The sequence below is a fragment of the Mytilus galloprovincialis genome, chromosome 1, assembly GCF_965363235.1.
Source record: "Mytilus galloprovincialis chromosome 1, xbMytGall1.hap1.1, whole genome shotgun sequence".
In the NCBI taxonomy this organism is placed as follows: Eukaryota; Metazoa; Mollusca; class Bivalvia; order Mytilida; family Mytilidae; genus Mytilus; species Mytilus galloprovincialis.
Window position 1 is genome coordinate 64,917,535 of NC_134838.1, and position 7,689 is coordinate 64,925,223.

General features: G+C 31.2%; 1 long non-coding RNA gene across 1 annotated transcript; it reads left to right on the forward strand.

Annotated features, from left to right (window-relative positions):
- The first annotated feature begins 1,262 nt into the window (after nucleotides 1-1,262).
- Nucleotides 1,263-4,529, forward strand: LOC143081614 (uncharacterized). The gene is made up of 3 exons (XR_012979991.1): nucleotides 1,263-1,406; nucleotides 1,936-1,994; nucleotides 4,116-4,529. It is a non-coding gene; the product is annotated as an uncharacterized LOC143081614 (long non-coding RNA).
- Nucleotides 4,530-7,689: the final 3,160 nt, after the last annotated feature.

The following is a 7,689-nucleotide window of genomic DNA, read 5'->3' on the forward strand; positions in this document are numbered from 1 at the left end:
ATCAACACCATTGTCCTATATTAATTATATATAAACTTCAATTCTTTGATTCGTCGTTTTTATTCCGGGCCGGCTAACAAATTGGATCTTGTTATTTTAGTAGTATAGATACAAATAATGAAATTTATTTTGCAATACATCCATATGATATTGTCGTGTAGATATTATTTTTTGTCTCTAAACATTGATTTTTTTAAAGCATGAATCATATACTAATTTCAAAATTATTTAAAGAAACTGAGGACATTTCTGTATTTATGGAAAAACATGTCAGTTAATTCGGACAAGAAAGATCTAAGGTGCATGTTTTAAATTTAACGTTGAAACACATTTTCTGGCTGTTATTTATAAAAAGACTATATTTTATGGTAAAACTCTTTTTCATGGTAGCTCACCTCGTTCATGGGACCACGTAAGCTCTTTCCTAGCCTAGTGATCGTTGTCAAAATGTATTGCCTAATTGCCAAATAGTTATCTGCCACCCTCATCCATTGTCTTTTTTGTTTTGTTGGTACCAATATTGTATTCTTAGTTTTCTGAAGCCACTTTTAGAGTTGACCAATATTTGTTTCAATGATTATGCACCTAAAGTGTTTCTTCTCTCAAGGTTAGAATAGTTAATTAGAAAATAACAGAGTAAAGTTCGAATTGGCAAACTAGACTATTCTGTGACATATATTGTTAAATGATAAAAATAAACTTCAAGGTTAATTCCAAATATCAATGTACATAACGTATTTTAATGTTTTGTTACAATCCTCTACTGTCATTCCAAAATGTCTAAACCTAGTTATGTCTACCTCAATATTCACCCATATTAATATTACAGATGGCCCAACAACCCTTGAAAGATTCTTCTAGTTTTGAAAAAAAATCAGCTCTCACTTGCAGATCTTTCAGACGTTTGGGTAAGTAAAAAGACAATACGGGGACAAATCTTGTATGGTTCAGGAAGTTATCAATCTCAGCTGATGTAATTTTTTTGTCGAGAAAGGCCTAATATGTAGAAAAAAATCTTAAATATATTCGTGTTTGCCTGTGAGTTTTCAGTAGACATATATTAACATGATTCATTTCCTCACATGTTTTGTAATGGAGTTTGAGTATGACTTTTGTAACTTTTGCAGAGATGAGAAGAAATTGTATTTTTTTTTACACCAGGTGAGCATCTTTATAAGAAACATGGGATAAGTGGCGATGGGTCATTGACAAATTTGTTTACTACAGTCAGACTACACGGTAGACATAATAGGTTTATTGTTGAATTTCAATCAAGGAAACATTTGTTAAAATATAACCACAGCTTGAAAAGAAATTATATTTCATTGGACAATAAAATCATGCAAGTAGTATAAAAAGTCAACAGACAGCAGTAAATAACTGTACACAGCAAGGAGGTGAAAAAGGTAAATATTACTTCATACTTTTCTTCTGAACAGTTGAAAAAAAAATATTAAAATTATTTATAAACTTTTCCGCTGAACATTAAGCAAGCAAACATTTCGTACTTAGTTTGGCCTTTTAACCTTTTTTATTCGAACGTTACTGATGAGTCTTTTTTAGACGAAACTCGCGTCTGGCGTACAAAATTTCAATCCTGGTATCTATGATGAGTTTATTTCTACTAAATTCATTGAACCAGGCTAATTTCTGTTAGGCTTTAGGACTGAAAAAATATTGCAAGTGCGTCGACAAAAAGATTTTGTATGACACATAACCTATCTGCCTTGATTAATTTAATTAGTTGAACTCTATGCTCTGTTTCCTATGCCTAAATTTGGAATATGTTGAACTTTGCGCTTTTTTTCTTAGGCCTAAATTTGGTTGAAATGAGTAACACTTGTCAACATTCCGTGAAATCTTTATTTCTGTCCCTCAATTACTATTAACATATTTCGGTTAAAAATAATGGATTGTTCTTTATATTTATTTCAGCAATTGCATGATGATGAGACCTTATCTAACTGTAGTTTTGGTACTGTTAAGCGCAGTTGGTGAGCTATTTTAATTGTTATATTTATATATATATATCACTTAAATGTTTGAAATAATTGATTGATGTTTTATGCCACTTTCAGCTCAATTCTGATATTTCGTGGCTGTCAGTTTTTATAGTTGGAGTGACTGGAGAAAACCACCGAACTTCAGTAGGAAAATCGTCAATCTTAATCAATTAAAATTGGAGTCTTGCACATGTGAGGGATTCCAACCTCACAACCTCAGTGTTGACAGGCTAGTGATCTAGTGATACAGTAATTCGACTACTTAGACCATTCGGCCACAGAGGCCCCTAAGATAATTGAAGAAAACATCTAAATAAATCAAATATAATTCAAACCGTTGTTTTATAGAGCTAGCATCGATTAACGTTGATTTTAATTTTGATTAGAAATGAAGGAACAGTATGTGAATGTTTATTTGTTATCGTGCCAACAAAATTTGCTATCAAGTTGTATTTGTTAATTTTGAATCAAACTCCACTATTATATAAAAACAATAACAAGTTTGCTCCATGTCAAAATAAGTGCAGATTGGTAAAGGAATACCAATGTACATATACTTCTGTAAAAGATATTCCACTTTTTAAATGGTTTCGGCCGATGTGTAAAAAAATGCGAGTATGTGACTAACTCTTCGGATCGATTTCGATGATAAAGGGTAATCACTTTAGATCAATCATGTGTATCAATGAAAACAAAAACCGAAAGTAATTTTGATAAGCCTAATGTTTCACAATTTTGTGATATGAGGTTCTCACAAGTGGTCAACTTTTTATCACATTTATCAATGTGTTTACTTATTGTTATCGTAATTTGTTCATTAATTAATTTTTACAATTAATATATATATATATATATATAAAGAAGATATGGTATGATTGCCAATGAGACAACTCTCCACAAGAGACCAAATGACACAGAAATTAACAACTATAGGTCACCGTACGGCCATCAACAATGAGCAAAGCCCATACCGCATATTCAGGCTATAAAAGGCCCCGAAATGACAAATGTAAAACAATTCAAACGAGAAAACTAACGGCCTAATTTATGTACAAAAAATGAACGAAAAACAAATATGTAACACATCATCAAACGGCAAAAACTGACTTACAGGCTCCTGACTTGGGACAGGCACATACATACAGAATGTGGCGGGGTTTAACATGTTAGCGGGATCCCAACCCTTCCCTAACCTGCTAACCTGGGACAGTGGTGTAACAGTACAAAATAAGAACGAACTATCAAAATCAGTTTAAAAAGGCTTAACTCATCAGATGGATATGAACAGAAATACTACACAAAGTGGACGTGGCTGGGTATTTGTATATCCCAACAACAAAAAGACACTAATTACAGATCTGAGAGTACTCGCAGTTACTGACAGCTAGTTCAAAACCACTAACAACTAATTAAAAAAATCATGCTTTTAAGACTAAATTATCAATCCTTACACATCCAACATCCAATGAATTTAGTGTAAAGACGTCATTTAAACATTTGTAAATGTCTGTTTTATACCTTGTACATTTTTACCTCCATTAGTTTCTTATTGTGTATGTGTTTGTGTGCGTTTGTGTTTATGATTGATTGGTGACTGATTAACATTGCGTCAGCCCAAACAGGCTGTATCATGACGAGAGCTGGTGATGTAATTATATCTAACAGGTGTTAACTCTCCTTTTAATATTTATTAATTTGAATTAAAAGAGGAGCCCCATAACTGTGAATTCTGTTATCAATTACTCTTTCCACCAAATAATCTTTTTATGTCTTGAACTTTCAGACTTCACATAAAAAACTTGACCATACAACATAATGTCCTTTAAGCAAAAGACAAATATTTCAGCAATTCGTCAAGCACTTTATATCCTCTAGTCTGTAAAAAATTAGGAATAAATTTAATTACATACCAACAAATATACCATCAAATCTGAATTCTAAAAAAATGACAAAAGTTCTAGGACAGAACTAACGATAACCTTTCCCGTTCACATTTTTAATGTTCTACAGAAGGAGTGCAGCTTGTCTTTTTCTGCAGTTGAATAGTCTTTAAAGAAAGTGCATTCGTCGTCGTGTTTTTTCAATGTATAGATTGCTTTTTTTTTATTTCAGCCGTGTGCTCAAAGCAGGCTGGAATCATTAAAATATGCGAGGGTCATTCGAGTAACATTACTTGTTCAGGTGGCACCAAAATACATATCATGAAAGCAATTTATGGTCGAACAGAGAAAGACGTATGTCCTTCCAAGGCTATCAAAACAACTAGTTGCTTGTCTGAATCTTCGACCTGTATAGTCAAGGCAAAGTGTAATGGAAAGTCTTCATGTTTGTTAAAAGCATCGAATGATGTATTTGGAGATCCTTGTGAAGGAACTTACAAATACCTAGAAGTTGAACATATTTGCCGTTAACTCTTAATCTTATAATTTGCAAATGAATGTCTTCAGATGTAACGGAGAACACACTTCAAAAGATGTGTAAATATAAGATTCGAAAAAAATATGTGTCATTAAAATTAAAGATAAATATGTTTTTCTGAATTTTTTTATACTTCATTATCTACTTAATAAACATACAGTGAACTATGGTTAAGATAAATGATAAACCATGAAGAGAATATTAGGTTATACGCTGGTAAGTCACTAAATAACTCATAAAATCGACAAAAAGGTTCATGGCAACTTCCATTTGAAATAATGTTATTGCGGTTTTACCAAGAGTATTTCATTTAGATAAAAACACAATACCTTGTAGAATGTTTCGTCCTAATCATACGAACACTTTCCGAAAATTATCTCACATTGATGTTACTTTTCTACCCCTATTCTATCAGTTTCGATGATTGTTTACACCATTTGACTACCCCTACATCAAAAAGATTAATTTATATTGATTGAGCTATATCATTTCCTTAATGTCCATTTGCATATATATCATGCATGTTCAGGACAAGGTCAAATTAACAATCAAAACAATATGTAGGTTCCGCCGGTTGGGGTCGCCCAGGAGGAAGAGAGAAAAATTGAACTTGAAAATGAAAATTGCCATCATTCGCAATTGCCTAGCCCTCCATTGTAAAATACAGAAAACAACCATTTAGAAAAAAAAACATATATTTTGTCAATGTATTGCGATAATTTTAACACTGATCAAAATAACGAATTGTTACTTTACCAGATAGCGAATATAAAATCCTGCCTTTTTTCTACCAGTCAATCAAAATTAAAATATGCTCCATATTTCTTTTTTTTCGCGTTATTGATCAACCCTTGTTTTACGTCCAGTGGCAAATATTTCATTTAAGTTAAGGACGAGAGCAAATTAACAATTACTAGTAATAAGCGTCCCCATTCTCAGCGAACGTGGCTTCGATTAATTTTCTGATTACTTTATCTAAATTATCTTTCCTTTAACATTAACAAATATTAAAAAAAAAGTCATTTAACTTGTGTCATGGCAACAACTCGTATAAGTCGTCAATTGAAAATTTTAGTAATATAACTTATATTTGTAGATAAAAAAAAAAAAACAATTTGCATTGAAACAATGTTGAAAATTTTGTCAGAAATTAACTTTTATTGTTTGAATCTGTGTTTACATTGAACAGATTGAAATTATATTATTGATATTGAATAAATACAACACCACATGCAGTTTTGTGAGTTTGTTGTCACTTCGAACATAATTTTTTCTTCAAGTAAATAAATCAATGAGTTATTGATGGATTTCTCTTAGAAAAAATTTAAAGATCCCAGTAAATACACTACACAGAGAACAAGAGCTATTGTATTTATTCAATAGAACAATTGAAATGACAAAAGTTTAAATACCTTGACCAAGAAGGGATGACTCTGTGGAAGAGTTTCATTTGGTCCGCAATAACAGATTTAACTTTTCATGTGCTCTAACATAAAAATTGTTGCTTTCTGTATAGTATATAATATTTTTGACTCCTTTATTTATTATGAAGACCAACTTCTTAATGTTTATTTTGTTAAATGTCAAGTCTTCTTGGCCTGCTGTCTCGTTTACATACATACATTGCACCGTGAAACTTCCTTATTCATTTTGTGATGGGTTATACATTTTGTAATTAATGTTTACAGTAAACAATATGACATTTATTAATAATTTGAAATTATTTTCTCTCAAACGTTTGAATGTTTGGTTTAGGCTATTATGTTAAAAAAAATCTAATCCCCTGAGGAGGACTCTGTGTTCATTCTTATGCGATGCGGTTAAAGGAGAGCATACAGATTTCATAAACATATTTCAATTTTCTTATCAGGGCTGGGAGGTTAGGCAACTTCACCCCAGACTCTGTCATTTCAGAGCCAAAAATGAATAAGATCTTTTGCTATATTCTTTCATTTTGTTAGAGTTTCAACCAAACATTATTTAAAAAAAATGTCGGCCCTCTCGACAAATTTGCAACAGTGGGATGAGAATCAAGGATTTTTTCAATGGCATTAATAATTCAGCTAAAGTTTAGTAACATTTTGTCCTTTTTTCCTGCGTGAAATATTTGTTATATTTTCACCTTTACCTCTGCATACAAGAATGTTGGAAGTATATAATTTAATCTTACAATTCAGAAATCTGTATGTGTCCTTTTAAATTTCAGCTCAAACAATGAATTACCTGTTTAGCAACTAAGCATGATAGACAAAATGAACATGAGAAAAAAATCTTAAAATGGCTATTATCTGCAGTATGACTACATTTTAGTTGCAGACTTTAAAGACTGGTATATAAGGGATCATAGATTTATTCTTACGAGGAAGCTCCGAGCATGCTCGGAGGATGCTGAGAGCTTTTTAAGTAGAATCGTCTCAGCAGTTTATATGACAATATTTATCATGTTCCATTTAGATGTCAATCAAATCTATAGCACTTCTATAAAAAGGAAAGTAAAGCATTATAGATGAAGCTCAAATAACACCTGTATAAACAATCTGGTCATTCAAATACATCTTGCATGAAATTTTACAAAACTATTAAATAGATAAGAAATTCTTCAATAGAACTGTGTAATAGTACGAAAGAAATATTAAAACTCCACAAAAAGTAAATGTCTTTAAAACATTTTACTATTATCATTCTTTTTTAATACAAACAAAAATACTCAAATTTTATATATTATTTAGATAATACAAGAGTGCACACGCTGAAATGTCTCGTCTACTATACTGACCATTGATTTTATGTTGATAGTTCTCAATATAAAGTTTTACTACAAGTATCACATTAACATTAATGATCCAAGAAATTGAGGTCAAGGTCAGATTAACCAAGCCGAAAATACATGTATTCCTGTAATACGCTTAATATAGATGACCTATTGCTTATAGTATAAGAAAACCTTGCTATAGTATTACAGATGAACATTCCAAATGCTTTAAAATCTTGATATGCTCACCTGTAATATGAAAAAGAGTTAACAGTTTGAGAAGGGTTTACCACAGATATCATTGAAATTAGAAAAAGTACATATATATATAGTTTATATAATGTATCTACTTTTAACAAGTGATTAAGTATGAAATATTAAACATTATTCTAATACTGACAACATAATAACAATTATTATGGAGATGTGTGGGATTTTATGTACAGAATATTTTTCCCAAAGCAAAAAATAAAATAAACCAAACATAGCAATATTGTTCAATCCCCCACTTCCCCA